The sequence below is a fragment of the Chinchilla lanigera genome, unplaced genomic scaffold (assembly GCF_000276665.1).
Source record: "Chinchilla lanigera isolate Chin_1 unplaced genomic scaffold, ChiLan1.0 scaffold00129, whole genome shotgun sequence".
Taxonomy (NCBI): Eukaryota; Metazoa; Chordata; class Mammalia; order Rodentia; family Chinchillidae; genus Chinchilla; species Chinchilla lanigera.
Window position 1 is genome coordinate 781,433 of NW_004955530.1, and position 21,263 is coordinate 802,695.

At 39.1% G+C, this 21,263-nt stretch overlaps 1 long non-coding RNA gene across 1 annotated transcript; it reads left to right on the forward strand.

Annotated features, from left to right (window-relative positions):
• Positions 1–7,419: 7,419 nt before the first annotated feature.
• On the forward strand, positions 7,420–17,867 carry LOC106147223. Its single transcript, XR_001231999.1, has 4 exons — positions 7,420–7,497; positions 11,733–12,023; positions 16,418–16,538; positions 17,837–17,867. It is a non-coding gene; the product is annotated as an uncharacterized LOC106147223 (long non-coding RNA).
• The last annotated feature ends 3,396 nt before the right edge of the window (positions 17,868–21,263 follow it).

A 21,263-nucleotide genomic window follows, 5' to 3' on the forward strand; every position in this document is an offset into this window, starting at 1 on the left:
CTGTTTTCAGAATGGGCAGAACTTGAAGCTCCTTGCTTTAAGGCATGTAACTACACATCTGTATTGAATATCTCAGCATTTGTTTTTTTAAATTTTAATCAATATAAGCATAAAGTGAAAGGCCTTCCTCTTATTGGAATATGTATTTGAGGATGATAACTATGTTTTTATTACTATAGAGAAGACTCAGAGAAGAAACCAAAAGTACATAGTTGATATTCAAAATCAGTATCTTTTTTGTTTTGGATAATGCTAGTGTGTAGGATATTAAATAATGATGAGTTATGTTTCATAATTTCTTTCTATGGTTTTATTACATTATTAAGTATGTTCTTCATAAGAGGATGACAGCTATAATCAGACAGACCTTAGTGTATATCCCGGTGCTGGTTTTGATCTTGAGTGCTCACTAAAAGCACCTATGGTAAAGATTTCATCTCCATGGTTTTGCTATGGGAAGTGGTAGAACCTTTAAGAGCAGGTGCCTGTTGGGCAGGGGCTTTAGGTTATAGGGAGCATGCCCTTGAAGGAGATCTGAGATCCTGGCTCCTTCTTCTCTCTTTACTTTCTGCTTTGTAAGGTAATCAGTTTTACTGCCCCCTAAATCCCTTCCACAGAGTGCTGCTTTGTAGGCCTAGAAGCAATGGATCTGTCCAATCATGGATTGGAACATCTAAAGCCATGAGCCAAAACAACCCTTTTCTCTTTAAATTATCTTAGCCACCTTGTTATAGTGATAGAAAATTTACAAACATCGTACATCACCATTTTCTGGAGTTCTTAGTTGTACAGACGTCATTTACCCTTTTCAGCCCCCATGTACCCATCTGTTACCCATGTAGCTACTGTGAGACCAAATGGCCTAAGGTCTATGCAGCCAAAGCACCATGGTGGGGTGGCAGTGGCTGTGGTTAAGAGTTAGCACAAGTGATCATCATTATATGACTTTTCCCTACTTTCTTCTTAGGAAATATGATGCAAGAGCAATCCTGTTTATTTTCAAGGTTTACTAAGCAATATGGCCAGATGGGCCTCCACCTTCCTTCGTGTGCCATGTGTGACCCTCCCAGGACCAAGATGTGGTTGAACAAGGTGTCTTTCCAGGAAAACTATTCATTCTAGCAAATACTTTCCTGGAATACAAGAATAAAAATAGTAGAAAAGAGCCAGCCAAAAATGCTCTTAAATTGTGAGACTATACCTAATGTTGGTTTTCATGTTGCTGAACTGTTTTGCTAATGGAATTAAATTCCAACAAAACTAGCTTTGATCAAAGAAGTTGACCCAGTTTCTCACAAGAAATAAGGATGTTACTGAAAATTGAACAGTTTTTTGCTGGGATGATAAAGACCATGAGACAAATAATGTTTACCTCTTATCCTCTGCTGAATCCTAGCACCTAGAGCAGTGCCTGGCATATAAGAGGCATTCAGTAAAAAAATATTTAATAGATAAATTAATTATTGCTAGAAGAAAAAGCAAGTAGACTTGGGCTGAATTTTCAGCATGAGAAATGTAACTTTATCAGATAAATTGGATAGAAGCAAGGGGTTTAGCCTAGGAAATGGAAGTTTCTCTTCTTGGAAAATATCTAAGTATACATAGGCTTTGCTCATGTGCCTCAAAACCTGTGTCAGTATGACCTTTTCAGAGAAGAGGAAAGGCCCAGTACATTCTGAGGTTTGAAGATTCTAGAACACTCATGCAAAGCTCCCTGTCTGGGCACAAGAGTTTTCTTTCTCTTAGAACTTGACATTCTTTTCCAAACTGCAAGAATATTTATCCATGGTTTAAGAAAAATTTTGCTACTACAAATCTGTATTGCTTCTCACATAATTTCATTTCAAGCCACCTATCACCTGTGTGTGCAGACAGCAATGACCACTGTAATATTTATCTGTAAATCACTTCTTCTTTATGGGAATAAGGAATCAGCCATAAGCAAATAGCTGGATGACATTGTTGCTTTCTGTCTACAAAAACAGGAGAGGAATCATGTTCAAGGTTCCCCGAATAATACTTATCTTCCATGTACCAGAGCATCTTCTGAACCAGGGTATCTTAATACATTATGGTTCTTCTTTTTCCCTTGAAAATAGTCTAGTAAATCAAAGTACTTAATTTCTTTCGAATATGTTTTCTATTCAACTTCTCCTCTGAAACAAGCACATTCACTAAAAGACAACTATGGATGATTTGGGATAAAAAACATTGCTCACTTTAAATTGGTTTGAAAGGAAATAGTATTGTGATAGATAATTTTGTTATCATGTTGAGATATTGATTACTTTTTTATTTTAAAGAGAACAAAAAATTTAAAAAACATTAAAAATGATACAGAATTTCAAAACAAGATAGTAGGAAATCAACAATGTTTGTTATATTGCATATTGTCATCTTCAAAGTAGTTTTTCAGATTACCAGAAATAGGCATGCAAAGTTGATTTAAAAAATTAAACATTAACTGTTCTTTTCAATAAACCAATAGAAATTAGTAGTACAATATCTGCTGTCTTTTGTCTATATATATTTTTTCCCATCCTTCTTTCTGATGACTTTTTTTAAAGGACAAGGTAACTGATTTAATAATTAAATGCACTACACAGTTTTTCTGTGCCAAAACATCTAAAACTCAACAGGTTTCATCCTAAATTTAGAATTAGTTGTTCTTGTTTGACTACTTAATGTTTGCAATATCAGAAATAAACTACAGTCAAAAAATTTCCATGATATGTTTCAGGAATGTACAATTGGAAGGCAAGTTTGAGCTAATGAAACTCACAGGTCAGAAGGATACCCAATAAGATTTAAAGGTCGCAGATCAGCAAAAGTAATCTAGGATGTTGAAACCAAAGGGACCAATTTACTAAAACCAGTCTAGTTCTATATGTAAAAATGGTCTAGTGAAGTTAAAGTGACTAAAATAGCAAAAGGCATCCAAAAAGACTACCAGCAAAAGGCATCCAAAAAGACTACTAGCAAAAGGCATCCAAAAAGACTACTAGCAAAAAGTAGTCTCTGATTCACTTTGAAGGTAAAATTTATGAAGTTACTTTAGGATCATATGTTACACAGATGACAGTATTTCTAGAAATGTATTTATACTTTATGGATTCATGCATGATAATTCCTGCAGCACTCCAAGAGAGATAGTTGCATGAATTAATGGAGCACACCTGGGCCTCCGTCCAATAAAAATTTTGACTGAATGCTTCCTTGCAGGGAAAAGATACTGAGAACTAGTGGCTATAAGTAATTGATAACTGGTTTAACAGAACATTCTCTTTACTCTGTCTGCACTCACTTCTAAACAAGTCACATACAAGTGAGAGAGATAACTAGAAGTTCATTAATGAAGAATCACTTTTCAAATGATAAAATTCTTTTTTGATGGACTGATATGATAATGCTGAAGTGTGCTAGCAGCTTAATAATGAACACTCCACATTTAATACTGCTATTTCAGATTTACACTGTACCCTTCTTGGAAGATCCAAGTCCAGTCCTTTTGTCTCAGTTTCTATAATACTGCATGTGTAAATATATTTATTTTGCATTGGAAAAATAGGAAGGAATTAAATGACATTAGTAGGTCTTATGGAGATAGTTCCTTTTTTTCCTGGCTTCAGTACTTTTCAGATCATACTGCTTTTCATGGGGATATAAGAACATAAAAATCCTAGGCTTAAAAGCAGCTCTATGACCCACATGTGTATTAGATATAGAAGGCAACTGAGAGATCTTAAATGGCTGGCAATGGGAATAGTAGAAAGGATAGTGTGGTATGGGTCCAGTGAGGTGGGTGGACTGACACTTGACCTTTAGAACTGGCCTGAAGGTCATCTTCTCCATTTGTTGCCACAGACTGATAAATCATTGGAAACATAACTGTCCTCTGTGTATCATAGTCATTTTCTGAGACTCCATTGGAATACCACATGCACAATGTTTTGCTGGTTGTGTTGTAAAGAACTGTAATTGTGAAGTGTGGACATTATTATCCTCTCTAATGGAAAGCTCCCTGAGGGTTTATATCTTTCATAAACCTCTTCCAGCTGTCTACTTTATTTTCCAAATACTCCTCCTTTGGCTCTTCTTCCTTTTTGTTCTAATTACATGCAGGAGGAAGCCTCCATTAGGAATTAATGAGCTTTAGTACCTTAATTCACCATCTGCTCCACCCTCTCCCTCCTTAACAAGTCAAGGTGTATCTCAGCCTCAAGACCTTATGTTGGTTGTCGACAGGCAGATGGGAATGATTCAGATGACAGACACTTTTTCTATGGTACCAAGGTCATATTTGGATTTGGTGCTGCTTTTGGATGCCAGATGGTAAGGAGAAGTGAGAAGGCCCTCTGTTTAGAGCCCCTACTATGGAACACACGGACACCCTGGCATTCATTCATTCAAGCATGTGTTAATTATTAATTGTGTGTTTTTTATATGACAGCCTTTATACTAGATGTTAGGAGTATAAACTTGAAGAAAAGAATTAGAGCTTTTTACTGTGGATTGCTTATAGATTAGTGAAGGAGATAAATACAGGTAGTTAGATAATTATACAGCAGTGTTTTATGTGTTATAATTGTGTCTAGTTTTGAATGTGGGGAATATTAGAATTCCTTAAAAATTGGGGACTTTCAAAGAAAGTCTTGCCAACCTCTCTGTCTACTAGTAAAAGGAGCTGGTGTGGGGGCCAGTACTGGGTTGCTACCCCTAATTTTACATATATCTTTTCTGCATATGTTGGGTGGAGTCCCAGAGGGCTCCAGCGTCTCAACACCACCACACTGGGAACTAAGTTTCTAGCGCATGAACCTTTGGAGGGCAAACCACATTGAAACCAAGCGCAGAGGGTAACCCCCAACAAGAGCTCAGGCTCCTGAGATGGAATATGAAAGTGGGAGAATACAGATTTGTCAATTCCAGAAGTACATATATATACTTGTATATATGAATACATGCAACCTGTAAATATATTATATATCTCTGTACATATATCATGCTTATATGCACACACATATATAAACACGAGTACATTTTCTGGAAATAATAACACCTATGATTTGTACAACTTTTATTTCTTATTTGAGGAGCTTAGAAAGATATTTGAGCCAAATACTGCAGTTTATCAAGTTTAGATTTTTCTTTCTCATTTATATTTTAAAACTTTGTTTATTACATATAGCAAATTGGAATGAATAATATATTAAGTCACTAGATGTCATTATCTTCCATCAGTACTTCTCAGTTCATGATAATTTTTCTTCATTTATTCCTTTATACAATCTCCCCATTCTTCTATTATTTTAAAATATACCCCAGATACTGTATCTTCATACATTTGCCTTTTGGGAGGGGGACAGGAACATGCTAAAATCATTTTTAATGGGCCACCTTCCTCATTTACAAATTAACCTTATATACATTTATATATTTGAGCGCTGAGTCAAAGGTTGATGTTCTGTGCTGACAGAGCCCTAACACAACAGAGCCAGATGACCATGGACTGAAACCTCCAAAACCATGACCCAAAAGAAATTTTTCCTTCCCTTTAAACTGATTATCTTGGGTATTTTGTCAAAGTGATAGAAATCTAAAGCATTTATATGACTACTTATTGTGTTATAGTTTAAAGATACTGGCTTATATTTTTATTTACTCTTATTTTTCTTCTTTGCTCTATAGTTAAATAAGAGAAAATTAAATAAACTTTTACTTGTGAATTATTTATCTGTTGTTTTCTCCCAGAAAAAAAAAAATTAAGAAGCTATTGTGGGGCACCATTTGTGGCATAGAACATTGTTTCCCTCTCATTTGTAAAGTCATGTCTTCCATATAATTATTTTAATACATGAATATCTTGTGCTAGATTTCTCTTTTTATTCTCTTGGCCTATCATTTTTAATTACTGCACTGTTTTAATTAGTATTTATAATAATTCTTCATATCTGGTGGTATTTGGAGTCTTCACAATTATTCTGACCCTTCCTGGATCACTCTACCATATACATTTTAGATTTAGTTTGTCATGTCCCTGGGGGCTGGGGACCAAAACCTAAAAGTCCTGTTGGTTTTTGGCAGTTGGCTTCTAAAGAGATCGAATCTGTAAAGTATAACTTTTGAGAACTTCAAAAATTTTCTGGAAGTTTATTGACCTGAAGGCTGCAGGAGTTGAAGATTAAAACACACAGGAAAACAATACAATTTCTGTATTTCTGCATGTGTTTTTAGCATCACTTCGAAAGCCTGAATGAAAATAAAAATAATATATGTCTTGCTAATATTTGTGTGTCAAACAAGATCTAAATCTGTTTATCTGGTCTTGTTTTCTATTCACTTTAATATCTCTCTTTGTGATATGGACTGCCTCAGTGACAAAAAAAGCAAGACAAAGAAATAAAAATGATGAAGAAATGAAAATGATATCTCAACCAGTGTTCTCCAAAAATTTGCACCATGGACCCAGTGGGCAATGCAGACTAGAATCAATGGCTGATGATTAGATATTAGTGATGAGAATTACAAAAGGACCTAATCACCATTCATTTAGAAATGAAGGATTCTATTAGTTATCTATTGCTGGATAACAAACTGCCACAGACTTGTAGTAGCTTAAAACTGTAGGTTGTTTGACTCAGTTTCCACTGGCTAGAGGTCCAGGGATGGCTTCCTCAGGTCTTCCCCTAAGGGCTCCCCTGACTCCAGTAAAAGTGTTGGTCAAACTACTATTTCACCTTGACAGTGAGTGGGAAGAACGCACTTTTGAGCTCATTCCTGTTACTGGCACATCATTTCTGTGTCTGTGTGACTGAGGGCCCAGTTTTTTGTGAGCTGTCAGCTGGAGCCTACCCCAGTCCTCAAGAACACTTGTCACTCTGGACCCCAGGCTTCCTTAACCGGCTGCTTCCTTATTAAATCAGGCAGGAGACTCTCATCTACATGGGCCCCTTCTTTGATGTGCTGCCCCAATTCAGCTGGCTAGCATAATCTGCTTTTCAATTCACTCAAAATCAACTGATTTGGGCCTTTACATTTGCAAAGCCCCATCACCTTTCCAGACTCCATGTATTTGTAAGAGTCCTGAGTTCCGCCTACACTCAAGGGGATGGAAGGGGTAGTTATACTCAGTGCATGCCACGCAGACAGGAACCAAAGATCCGCTCTGGATCTCTTTGCTATAGGACCGAAATAAAATGGAAGAAAAACTGTCATGTGTGGTTACAGCTCTGTCCCCGTTTCTTTCTAAAGTAAAGGACACTTCTGGGAGGAGGCCTGCCCATGGATAGTGTGGCCCCAGCCCCCTGTGACCTGGCTGCATCTGTGAAAAACAAAATGCTAACCGCTTAAGAGCTGCTTCACCTCTGTGATTCATAGAGGTTGGGAAACTTGCTGAGGGCTTTTGTTCCCTTCAGAGGTGTGGATGTCGGTGTGCAGACACATGGCTCTCACGGGCACTCCACAAAGTTCTTCGTGTATTTACAGCCCAGGAATGAGGTAAGCCCGGCATTTTGTTCCCTAGCTAGGAGGTTCTGATAAGATGCTTAATTGTGATCAAAAGCTTATGTTTAGGGTAGGGGGTTAGTGGCTTGAAATTTTCAGAGACCGAGATTAGCACCAACTCTTAATCCCAGGACATGAATGAAAGAAATTGCAAAGCACTTCATGGGCACAAACACTGGGCAGACAGTTGTCTGCTGGGTTATGCTGCAGTTTGCTGGTGCAGGTGATTCCGCCTGCGGCCTTTAAACTGTGTACTCCCTTCACCTTGCTGCCCTCAGCCTGAGAGAGATTTCCGTCACAGCAGGGATTAATGCCTAATGGCAAGAGAGAAAAAGCAATTAGCATTCCCAACAGCTAACCAAACACAAAAGCTTCCCCTGCCTTTGACCAGTCAGCTCCTGCACTGTAAAACTCCAACACCTTACAATTTGTGCTTAATTACACAGGGAAAGAGAAATCTGTTTCTCCAGGAGAGCCTCTGAGAACCAGTTGGGGAAAGCTTTCAATTTTAATTATGGAAGAAATACTGGCTGAGGCAGTGTTGAAAGGGAATTACCTTTCCTTTTCTTCTGATTTTGCAAAACAGCTGGCCAAACAGAGCACTGCCGCTCTGTTTAGGCAACCTGTGTGGGGTGGTGCGAGGCCATGCTGGCGTTCATTTTGCAAATCAGCTTGAAAGATTTCTTTTGGGTTTAAGGAAGCTAATTTAAACATTGCCTGTGTACATAAACTTTAATCCCTCTTAATATGTCAGCTGTGCCATACAGACCTCCTATGTTGGTGTAGTGGAGAAGAAAACCAATACCATCTTCATTATTCAAACCATCAGCCCATAGACAAAGGGGAGAAGCAAGAAACAAATCACTGCGGTGACACCGGCTCTTCCCTATTTCATCCTGACAGGGTTTTGTTTCAGTGCTGCACACCGTCCCCCTGTCGCCCAGCTCTGCGGCTATTGCCTCCCGTTACTCTTTATGGTAATTGGAGCTGGGCCTCAAAGCCCTCAGAGGCTTGTATCTTCTTCTCACATGACTGACGCTTCAGTGATAAACTTGAACTTAAAGTCACTGAGGTGGAACTGAGGGCTCATTTGATAGCTAGTGGTTTTCAGCAGCTCTGCAGGGCTTCGGAGACACAGCGTGAGGTAGATTGTTAATGTCCTGTGAGGGAAAACAATAACACATTTCATTAATTCGTTCATGCGTGAAGCATCCATTAGTGCGCTGGAGGTATTAATGACATTATGCTTTAAACTGACATGTGGAGCATGACAGGAATTGCAAGGTCGGATGGAAACAGATGACATGATGAACAAATATTTGAATGGCTTCATTTGCCTGCAGATCAAAGGGTGGGTGTGAGGAATGAGAAGGTGGGGCACACAAAGGGCTTCTTTGGTTTCAACATAAACTGGTTTTAACATAAACCTCAGGAATGAGAAGGTGGGGCATACAAAGGGATCCTTCAGTTTTAACATAAACCCGTGGCAGCAAAAAGGAAGGAGAGAAAATCAATGTATGTGCCCTCCCTAAGGACTCAGAAGAGTGTGGAGTGTTCAGAATAGTTCACAGGTCGTGTGATGGTTTGACTGTGGGGAGGGGCTTTGGGAGGTAGAGGTTGGCAGAGACTCTCCTCAGGGAGAAGCTTCCTCTAGGGAATTCTGTAATCAAGTCATGATGAAGAGTAGGTAGTGGTTCTTTGGCTCTCGGGATAATGAAGAACATAAAATTTGCAAACAATAATGTTGGCCATTCGGGTTGCTGGAGCTGTCATCCAGTGCCTGGTGATTGCAATAGTTTTGCAGGGTGCTGTGAGAGAAAGTGGAAGAGTCGGGCTTGCACTGACCACTTGTAGGAGGGATTTTGTTGTATAAGACAAGTGTTGGATTGGGTCATTCTAAATATGATGAATATTTAGAGTAGCATATATCTGGGTTTGCCACAGACAGGATAAGTATGTCTGAAGTGACGAGAGTATTTTGAGGGGGATTAATGTGCCTTCTATTGTAATACATTTTCAAAAATTTAAACATTAACCATATTTTTCGAGCATTTTAGCTGTGTGCCCAACCAAGTGAAACTGACCACACTTTCATCAAAGTTCCAAAATCTAAAAAGGCAGCAAAAGGCAGCAAAAATACCCAGAGCAGGGCAGGGAAGGCCTGCTGCTCCTCAGCACAGCCACTACGCTGTCCCTGGATGGGGCCCAAGGAGGGTCCCTCAAAAGGAGATGGGATCTCAACTCCGCCCAACCATGGGTAGGGTGCAGGTTCACTGACTTCTGGCACAAAAATAGAATTGTTACATGTCAGTGAGAGGCATAAAGAGATCTATGAGGTCGAATTTTAAAAGAGCACACTCAGTGAGAAGAACGACTATGCTCACATGAGAGAGGCACATGTGGTTTGGACTTGAGTACATTTATATGGTCTCAGCATTTGTCTTCAAGATGAGCATCTCAATCTCAGATGTGTGTTCCCACTGTGTGCTTGCTGTGTTAGAATGCAAACCGTTCACCATGTTTGAAGTTGAGATTTTCTGCCCTCTTAATAGTGCCGCTTCCATGAGGATAAGGGTCTGCAAGAGAAGTGTTGTTTACAGGAGAGTAGCACAGACCCACAGCCCGATTTCCAGGTTCACTGCATCTTTAAAACCCTTAGGAGATTCTTGGACTGAAGGGGAAAAGCCTTGAGTAATTTTTGTTTCCTGAAACTGCAGGTTGTCTAAAAAGTAGTTTTCCTGGTCTTCTTTCTACCCATCTCTATTTCTTACACCCTTCCTCAAGACCAAGAGTCTGGCTCCACCTGCCAAGATGTGTGGTTCAGTCCCAGTGATACTTACATCTACAAAGAATTCACCACACTGTAATTCACTGAATTGATTATGTGAGCTAAATTGGGTGGCTACTATTTTGTTTCTGCTTTGATAATAAAATGTAGAGGAAGCGTTTAATGTTGTTCTGCCCCTGCAGCTGAAGGCTCACTCTGGCTTTGGAGTGGGGACTGCTCAGCAGATGTGGATCAGGAGGGAGACGTCAGCACACATCTCAGGGAGACAAGTGTAATTCAATATGAAAAATCTAAGCACTTGGCAGCTTCTCCGCAGAGGGTGCCCTTTGTTCCACTTACTCAGATTCCCGTGCCTTTCCCAGCCAGAGAAGATAATTCCCTTAATGCTGTTGTAAAGTGAGCAAGGGTTGACCTGAAACTAAATTAGCAAGAGAGCTGGCTTCATATGCAGTGAGAATCAAATGCCAGCGTGGACAATCTCAGGTGACAACCTTTGCATGAGAAGGTTATTGCAGAATTGAACCTCATGCTTTGCACATTTTTTTCTTTCAAGTGGATTTTAGATTTGTTTTATACTTAGTGACAGGAAACTAGGCAAAATTTGAATGAAACTAAAAGGAACTGAAATATTGGCAACAATAATGAGCTTCCCAAGTACTTCTCCTGTCAATTGATATGACATTTGTCCCCAAACTAGAAAACACCTATGCAATTTAAAGACATTTTTCTTCTTCAATTAGACATCGACTATGTCCACCCTTCCCTGATAGTAGTTTAATTTTCCTATTTTTTCATTGCAACCACTGGCCCTAGTTAGTGCCAGACAAGACAGAATTAGATTAGTCAGAATAGTAGTGACAAGCCAGGGATTCTGTGAATAGAAAAAATTTTATGCCAAACTCCTTTGGAACCAGAACTACCTGCCTTCACCATTCCTTCTGTGGACATTTGGACCTCAGTTTAGCTCTACTCCTACATGATTTTGTAAACCTAGTTAATATGCTGTCTCCTATAAGAACTTGCCTATGCCCCTCCAGTTCCAGCAGGGAAGACGTCTGAGGTGTTACCTATGAACCTTGGCATGCCACTAACACTGGTCTCCTCACTCACATCTCTTTCACCACGGTATGGGTCTCAGTGGATACCCACTCCATAACTTGACATGGACATTTAATAAATCAATGCTCAAAGTTAATAAAAGAATAGAAATCTGTGATATGGGGGTTCATCTCCTTTTGTAAGGAAATTGACAGTCTGAAATGTTTCTGAAATAACATGTCAGGTATCTTGGCATGTCTTAGGTTTCAAACTCATAGTTAACTACTAGTTAAACAAATTTGTACTAATGCCAGTGTTGATTGTCTATGTTCTGGTAATTTGAACCATATGGAATTGATGATAATTGACTTTCAGTCTATTATTTTACTCTCTGCATTAACAGATATCATTCTAATTGGACCGGATTCATAAGGATTTCAGGAAGGTTTTGCTAAGTGGGTGCATACATCTGGATGCTTTCTTTTTCAAGCCAAACTCAGAAGTTGTTAAGCCTTTGCCATCTCTCACTGGTGACACTGGACTGTGTGACATTGACAGTGACAGCTGAAGCTGGCTGGTATTGGAGCTGGCAAGGTAAATGTTATCAGAGAAGGAAGCCTGGACCCGGCCTGTCCCCTGGTACCTGTGTGATGCTACAGTGTAACCGTTCTTTAGCAGTGAGCTAAAGGATAAGGTTGGTATTAATTAAGTTAAAAAATTAGTACTGAATAACTTTGGAGAGGATATAGTGTTTCTCTCGGTAGTAAAGGATTTTTTGTTTTTGCATAGTTTTGCTTTGCAAGATTATGCCATTCCATAATTTACCTACAATGAAGAAATTTTTCTTTTGTGTTGCAGGTAGAAGGGGTTTGTGTGGGTCTAAAGATGGGTTATGAGGAGCAAGTACCAGTATCATATGGGAAGAGAAGGTGGTTGGAGGAGTGGGGACAGGTCAGCCCAGGAAATAACATCTCCTGTTCTCTTCAGGCTCCAATCAGTAACTTGTGAAATGATCTCTTTTGAATGAACTGGCACATAGTAAAATGATAGGAAAGGTGTCACTCTAAGACACCTACACCTTCTAGTGTAAGAAAAGCAAAGACATAGTATAAAAAACAGCCACATCTGGCCCTATGCAGACATCACTAGTCAATGGTAGCACTTTCTCCTGCCCAGCTTGGGATCAGACACAGCCTCTAAACCCATCTCAACACAGAGCTTTGGGCAGTGCTATGAGAAGATCTAATTTACTATTCCTGCCAACATCCTGAGCAGACAAACTCTGAAAACAGCTCTGACAAACATGCAAATTACCTGACTCAGTTTGCTGAATAGCTTATCAGTAAAAATCTAATCCACATGAATTTTCCATAGTCTTTTTCTTCATTATGTCTTCTTCTTATTTTTTTGTTTATTTATTTATTTATCTATTTTTTTGCAGTACTGGGGATAGGACTCATAACCTTGTGCTTGCCAGGCAAGCACTTATGCCACTGAGCTCTATCCCCAGCCCTTCTTTATGTCTTCTTGCAAGTTTTATAACATCGGTGTCTTGTTTACTCTGGTATTTTCCATTTATTTTCATCTGCTTTTCATGTAACCTTAAGGATTTTAGAAGAGTATTAAAAGAATCTTCATTTGTATTTTTTCCAAGAGATATTCTTAAAATTCTTAAATGTTGCCAGGGCCAGATCTATCTCTCAATAGTCACTTATTTTTGAATCCTGAATACTAGGAGATATAATTAAATTTTATTGCCTGCTTCATTAGGTGAAATGAGGATATTGTCTTTATATTTTTAAAAAAGATTTGGCTGAAAAAACTATTTAAAACCAATTCAAATTAAAATAAACTGAATTTATATTTGTAATTTCTCAGTGCAGTATTTTATTTTTTCTGCTTAAAATAGGTCTCTGTTGAAGAAAAGAGCACTACTTCTTTCTCATTTAGTGTTAAGCCCTTCCCTGCCAACCTCCTGTATTCAGAAATCCTAATTCTAGGTCTCCTTGCTGCTTTTGAAAAAGTCAACAGAATGTTAAATGCCATAAAACAGAGCCACATTGTAATGCATTCTTTTCACTTTTTCCCTTTGGTGCATCATGTGGTTGGCGTCAGAGACATCCACTGCAAGTAGCTGAGGCCTCCAGAGCTTGTTTATTGGCCTTGTCTTGAACTCAGGTGGCCTGGCACAAAACATAAACTATCAACCTAAACTGAGAAGCAGCTGGCTTTTTGGTTCCAGGAATTTGGTCTGTAAAGCCAAATGATTTTTATGTCCTGTTAACCCATGGTGCAGAAACTCCAGAAGTGTTGGTACAATATAGAATTACCAGGTGAGAAGAGGCCTGCAATGCAGAGGTAACAGATAGGAGCTAGCAGAAGGCCTCTTCTACTGGCCCTTCTAAAACATTCCTTTAAGACTGAGCTCATGGCATGGATTTCCCTTGTCCTGATCTGGAAGCAGATGGCTCTTAGACCTCACTGTCTATAAAAGGTGTCACAGTAGTGTGTGAGTTTCGTATTCCACAAGTATCTGGTTCAAACGATCTCTCATGTCCTTTCAAGCAGGCTTTGCAGCAGTTGACACAAGTAATGGACTTTCCAGGGGGCTTTCCGCTGCCTTTCTTAAGCTTACGGAAAGTCTATCTCAGCAGCCACAAGGTCACTCATATTTCACTGAAGAATTATTTCAATTCTTTCCTGGAAACTTTTTCTATAAATAAGTATTTTGATATAAATATTTACTTACTTGTACCATTTAATGAGCACCTCTTTTTATTTATTTATTTTTTAAGACAGAGTTTCATCATGTAGTTTAGGTTCGCTTTGAACTCATTACATAGTGCAAACTGACCTCAAACTCCTGGCAATCCTCTTGCCTCAGCCTCCCAAGTGTTGGAATTAGAACTGTGTGCCAGCACACCCAGCTTCAAATACTTCTTAAAACAAGATCTGTTGTGGTTTAAGGCCATACTACTTGGTAGATATATGATGTGAGTGATATATGTAATTTAAACTTTTCTAGCTACATTAAAAAAATATGAAGTTAGTAATTCATTAATAATCAGCAAAAAGAATTGCAAATTAATCTTACATATTTGATTTAACTTAATTATCCAGTGTATAATGAATTTAATATGCAATCCAGATGAAAAATCAACATGCAGCCTATATAAAACTTTAAATGAGGTGTTTCACATCCCTTCTTTCATCAGCCCATGGGTGCTTACACATACGGCAGGTCTCAATGTGGACTGGCTACATTTCAAATGCTAATGGCCACATGCAACTGCAGGCTACCGTATGCAACAGTGCAGGCCTAAGGCATTAGGGTGTGTAGTGTACTGATTTGCTGCATGATTTTATTGTAGTTGTCAATAGTGGAGTGTATGTACTCATGAAATTTATATATAATTTCATTTTAACATTTTGTAGGAGTATTTCCCAAGGAGTAGAAAAGACAAGTCTGAGTTTTATCCTTATACTATAATTATTAGTTTTTTAAAAATTACTTATTCTATGCAGTGCTTTTTGTTTTTCAAAACATTTTCACATTTGCTGCCCTTGACTGTCTGTGAAATCCCTGGGGTAAATGGTTTTGTTCCCTGCATACTTCTGACTGCAGGCACTGAGGCATATTTACATGACTGTCCTATCTGTAAGAGGGCAATACCATTGTGTGGTACTAAGACCTCTGACTCCTAAACTGTCTTCTCCCCAGTAAAGTTTCCTCAGCTTCCCAAGAGAAGACCCTGAAAATGTAGTATTTGGATGATTCACTCCTAAAACACTGTGATAATCCTTTGTCAGTCAGAAGTCCTTCGCCCCATCATTCTCATGAGGACCATTTGTAGCAGTGATTGAGTGGGAAGCACTCTTCCAAGCACATATTGACTCATTTAAATCTCAACAAAATCTGAATGGACAGCATAATGAGCTCCAGTTTACAATGGTGGAAACCAAAGCACAGAGAGTGCTTAGGTAATTTCTCTAAGGTTACACAATTAGGAAGAAGCAAGGCTCCAGTCAGAACTGAAGCTGATCCAGTTTGGAATTGGCAGCAACCACTGTGGGGTCCTGCTTCCAGCTTGGGCCAAGGCTGCAGGGACCCAAGTTTTCTCAGAAGCGTAAAGGCGACTTGTTTTTGGAACTCAGGGGTTTGAGATATTTTGGTCTCAAAGGTCTCAAAGGAGACCTTGCCCAGCTGGATTGCTATCTGATCCCATTCTCCCTCCCCGGACTGGCTGTCCTGTGAACAAAATGTGGTGAGGGGAGGACACTATAAAGTTAAGGAATTTTCCTGTGGTGCTCTTTTCCATTAATTTATTCCTTTTAACCTTTCATTTCATGTGTATCGTTGAGCAGGAGAGCAGAGGTCCCATGAGGATTTTACTTCTCTGGTGTTTCAGCAGATAAACAGAGGAAGAGTGCCTTCTGGGGTGTTGGCAACCAAGTATCTCAGTCCTGGGCAGGGACTGGGATGCGGTGCACTCAGGCAGAGGGGCTGGAGTCTATGTGTTTAAAGCTAGAATGCATCTGGATATTTATTTTCTTTGTTTGCAGCTTTCTAAAATAACATCTTGTTTTAATTTCAAGAATTATACAGGATTGTCTTAAGTGTAGAGATAAGAGTTTCCTAACAAAGGAAATAAAATCACCCATAATTACACCACTTGGAAATAACCTCGTTAATATTGTTAGTGTATTTTCTTTTTTTGCCTATTATTGGTCTATCATGTATCTATTATCTATTTCTCTATTCACCTAGTTCATGTATTATATTATTTTTCAATTAATATTTTGTGTTTTGCCATAAATATTTCTCAATATCATTGAAATTTTTTCTAAGTGTGGCTGGTTGACAGGAGAGTTTTAGTTCTGAGGCTATGAATGTTTGCCAGTTATTGTGTTCATTGTGCTCTCTTCTTCCTGGCTGCTGGCTCTCAGTAATATCTTGGTCAAAGTTCCCAGTGTTCCTACTGCTTTCTCTTGTTGCAACAGTCCTGGTTTTGGATTCTCTAAAGCCAAGTGAGTTCTGTTTGTTTTTAACACTTCAACCTTCAAAACCTGACTCTTTCTACCTTCCAGAGTAGGACAACGCCATGATCCTGGCACTGGAGAGCTGTGGGTGCTGAGCAGGCATGGCTCCTCGTTGTTCTCATCTCATCACTGTCTGTGTTGAGAGAGGGAGTTATGGCCTGGGTCTATGGTAAGCAGATGGTCCCCACTTTGTTCTGGTTTCCTCTGATGATGATGGATGCTTATCCTGATGCCTCCTACACCTGGTTTCCTCAGTGCAATTCTGATGGCTACTTCATTAGGCCCTCTTTTGTGGGCCAGCTGTGTTTGCCTTCTACACCGTCCAGGACTTTGATGTTTTCTGCTGGATAAGCTTCCTGTTTTCTAAGAGCTACACTCTCCTGGAATCTTGATGCTCCTTCTTGAGGGTCTATACGAATTGCCCAGGTGTCTTTTGCACTCTTTAAGGGTCAGAGAGAATTGATGTGGTAGCACTGCCTTGCTTCTTCCCAGACAGGCTGCACTTTGGACCATAAATCCACCAGCTACACCCTGCTCTGCTAGGCATCTTACCTTTACTAATCTCTCAGCTGGGGGCAGCACCACTTTCTGTGTCTACTGGTGCTCAAGCTTCAAAGGGCATATGTCAAGCCCTCCCTAGAGCTCTTGCACAGCACCTGCTCGGGCTCCTGGCTGCAGCACCTCCGCATGCTTCCTGTAGGGAAGCCTAAGTCTCACCTGTCTTTAGAATATCCTGCAACCCTTAAGTCCCACTGAAGCCTCCTGTCTTGGCTTTGGTGTTGGGGAAGCACCCCACAGGAAGGAGGAGAAAGCTTTTCAGTATGACCTCAGTGCTTCTGGAAAGGCCAGAGTGACTTCTGTCCTCCTCCTTATCCTCACATAAACATCAAGATGGGGAAGGTTGATGGAGCAAGGCAGGTTTTGCTGCCTCTGAGCATCTAAGGTGAGGCTATATCTGGCCCCCAGTTATGTGTAACTGGCTTATAGCGCCCTCTACAAAACAGGATGTATGCCTTTAGTTTTCAGCACAGTTGTGAACTCCAGCATAATGCTGTCACAGCCACATTCATTTTAACTACTTCATACTAATTCATGGATACAGCCTAATTGTCTTATCCCATGCCCTCCAAATTCTGACATGACACAGACTTGGGCGCAAGGAGTTTATCTGGAAGTGATCTTAGTAACCACAGTTGATAACCTGGGTGTGTGTGCAGGGAAGGGTTACAATGATAACAGTTATCAGTGTGGGCGTCTGAAGCACAGTTCTGCTGGAGATCCAGTAAGGAACCATGGGGGCTACCCATGGCCTCTGTGACATGTAATCATGACTGGCGTAAGCACTATCTAGGAGATTAATGAAGCACAGTGTGTTTATCTGAGTGGGTCATGGGACATGACATGGGGGACTATATCTGGTCCCTAGCCCTTTCTTCTCTGGACTCTCTTTCTACTCCTTGCTTCCAGGATGCCATGAGATGAGCAGCTTTCCCCTGTCATACGCTCCACCATGATGTTTCTGCCCCAGAAGCAGCTGACCATGGACTGAAACCTCTGAAACTGTGAGCCAAGTTAAACCTCTCCTCTTTAAGTTGTGGGTATAACATATTTTGTCCTAGCAGTGGAAAAGCTGACTAATACAGCTTCTCATTCCATATTTATACTCTCAGGGAAGGATTCCTTCCTTTCTGTGACTTAGAGAAAGCTGTGAGGCAGTGAGGTAAAGAGCTGTGGGTGCCAGCTGTGGGAAAGTGTCAACATACTGCAGGGTGACTCAGGTCATAGGGGATGTCAGACAGGATACAAATATATATATGTATATGTATATGTCTGCCATGCCAATTAAATTAATTGTTTCTCTTTTATTAAATATTTAGGTATTGAGTTTTTCATTTCATTATTATGAGTCATGGTATAGGAAAAGATATAGTTTTATATACATTTTTATGTACGTTTTAAATTTTATTTCCTTAGATTCTTATATGTTGGATTACTTTCTATAATGGTATAGCAGTCTGAGTTTATTGATATATTTGGGGGGGCCACTTTGCTTATGGACTTAAACTTAATATTAGTAAGAATGAATTTTTTTAAATGTGCATTTCTCAGTCAATCTCCATTCCCCATTAAATTCTAAGTATGAGTTGGAAAGGCTGCCTCAGCTTGCACCCTTGAGAGTAGAATATTACAGCCTTGGCTCCCACCCAACTGCAGAAGTTACAAGTATGGAAGATATTTCTCTGAAGTGGTTACACCTTCACCGCTTGCTTTTTCCTCTTACCTCTTACCTAAGTAGGTTTCTAAGCAGTGTTTGTAGAAAATTGTATCAAGGATGACACTGAAGTACAGGAAAGGGAAATATTAAATATTAAACAGACATATCTTAGGAGAAAGAGAACAACAGATATTCGTTCAGAAAACTTCACTGACATTTTTTTGTATACAGAACTATATATGCCTATTTTGGAAACGTTAGGGTTAGGAAAGCCCATTATTGACTCTTAAAAACGATTCAACATAACTGAATCATTGGGTGAGAAGTTACATGAATTGGAGGTCATTTGACTAGAATGTCTCCAGAAAGACACAGTGCAGAAAGTTATGTGCTGTTTCTGTACTGTTCTGTGCTGTTTCTTCAAACGAAATTCAGAGAAGGCTTCTAGGTGCCTGTTGAAGGTGGGAGCTCCCTACAAGTTTAGGAAGAACTGCCCAAACACTACCCAACTCATACTGGAACCCTCTGGGCTGGGGAAGAGCAGGCATTTCCATGAGACCCTTAATTGCAGTTCTACTTCATTATGGATATTAATGATCCAGCATTTCTAACTATTAGGAAATGAGCTGAGCTGGAATTGTGGCTCATAAGCATAATACATTTTAAAATAGATTCAAATGATAATTAGGATATGCATGCACATTGGCATCTGAGACAAAATGTGAGCCTTTCAGTTTTGAAATAGCTTATTTTAGCTGAAATTAAAATTGGAATTTATCAGGTATCTTGTCTCACTCTCTTCCAGGCTGTTGTTGGCTGGCCAGCTGCACTAGGTGTCAATGTATGAACTACTGAATGAAAGACAGAATAAAAAGGGAACAGAGAAGAAAAATGAAGGTATTTTAACTGGCTGACACTGTCTTGCTTTTGGCATTCCTCTCTTCATTTATTTCCTTTTAACATCAGCTATTTTTAAGAATAAGGCAACAGGCATGTACACATTATTGAAAGACTAAGTTGACAAAATAAAAACTTTTCTGATTTGAGAGATTACTGTCTTTTCAAGGTAGCCAAAATGAGTTCTCTTTGCACTTGTATTCAGGAACTAGTAGAATAGACATAAACTTTTGTTTTTACAAAATTAAGCCTGTGTGTCTTATTTTGAGTCTAATAGTATTGTTTAGATGAAATTCCATCCTATTGATATTTTCCTCTTATAGAAAAAAAGGTAACTAGGCTACCAGACACTAATGATATAATGTAAGAAAATATTTTAGCTTTAAAATTCTAAAATTGCCAATTTGTTTGCAAATATTTTATTGCCTTTCATTGCAAATTTTCCGTCCCTCCAACCTGTCTGATGCTAACATACTTGAAACTTTGTCACAATGCTGAGATCTGGTATTTGTAACGTACAGTGTCATCTCATACCTCAGCATCTGACCTCAAAGAGGAGAGCTCTTTAGTCTATGTGATAGTTAATTCTATTATTGGAAGATGTGCTTTGGTAAGTGTGAAGACAAGCACTGCACAACCTCTGCAGAAAAATTAGAAAATTCACATGTGGCACTCATTGCTAAAGAAGAAGCATAGGCAGAACCCCTAAACACACCATAAATCTTCCTTTTCCCTTAAGAGTATATGGTTTTTCCTTCACCTGAAAGCCTGGAATCTTTCATTCTGTGGTAAGTAACTCAGCAGCATCTTCTCTTAAAAATATATGGCCCAAAATCAGTTAGGGCCTGGAGAGACTGTTACGCTATACCTCATGCAATGCCTGCAGCATTTGTAGTGCTCAATAAATATTTTATACTAATAGCTCGATGCCAGTTATGTAGTATATGCCATAGATAACCTTTATTCTCAAACAAATGGTGGAAATGTAACCTAAGGTTTTTGAGACTCCTGGCTTGTATTTTCTTCATCTCTATAAAAATTGTAAAATCTGAGTGTCTGCAAACATTTTTAGAGTAAATGATGTCCTTTAGAACTAAAGAAAGTATAGATGTGGCTTAAGTCTGCAGGGTTAGACAGGTATTGAAGAGAGAAGTCAAACTTTAATTTAAGGGATATTTATCATGGCTTTTAGAATGGTAAGAATGGTGATAATTATGATAGCTAACCTTTAAATAATATTTACTCCACACACTTTCTATATATTGACATATTAATTTTCATACCAAATCATTGTCTTGAAGTAGGAACTATTATTATTCCCATTTTACAATTGTGGTACAGAATTACTAGGTTACTAGCTAGTACATGACAGATTTAGGTATTAAATACAAACTATCTGGTCCCATAATCCCTGGTCCCTTGGAGACACTGAATTATAATACCTATGTTATGAATTCCTCATTGTCCCTTCCCTGGCCAGCAGAGGTGTTTTTGTGTGGTTTCCAGCTTCTGATTAACCTCTCTGGGTTTCAAATTCCTGATAGTTGAAAGGACTTTACTTGTGATATTGTCTAGATTATCTCTTAGATTCTTTCCTCTCCAGAGTCATGTGATCTCTTGCATTATAAGAAGTATCCTAGAAAGTGTTTGATGGTGTCTAGATGAGAATTAGAGTCTAGAGGCAGTGGAAAAGTGAGGGAGTCCAAGATGTCCTCTTGGTTACGTAGTAGTATGGCAGTTCCACGAAGGAAATAGGAAGTTCAAAGTCTGGCATACTATACT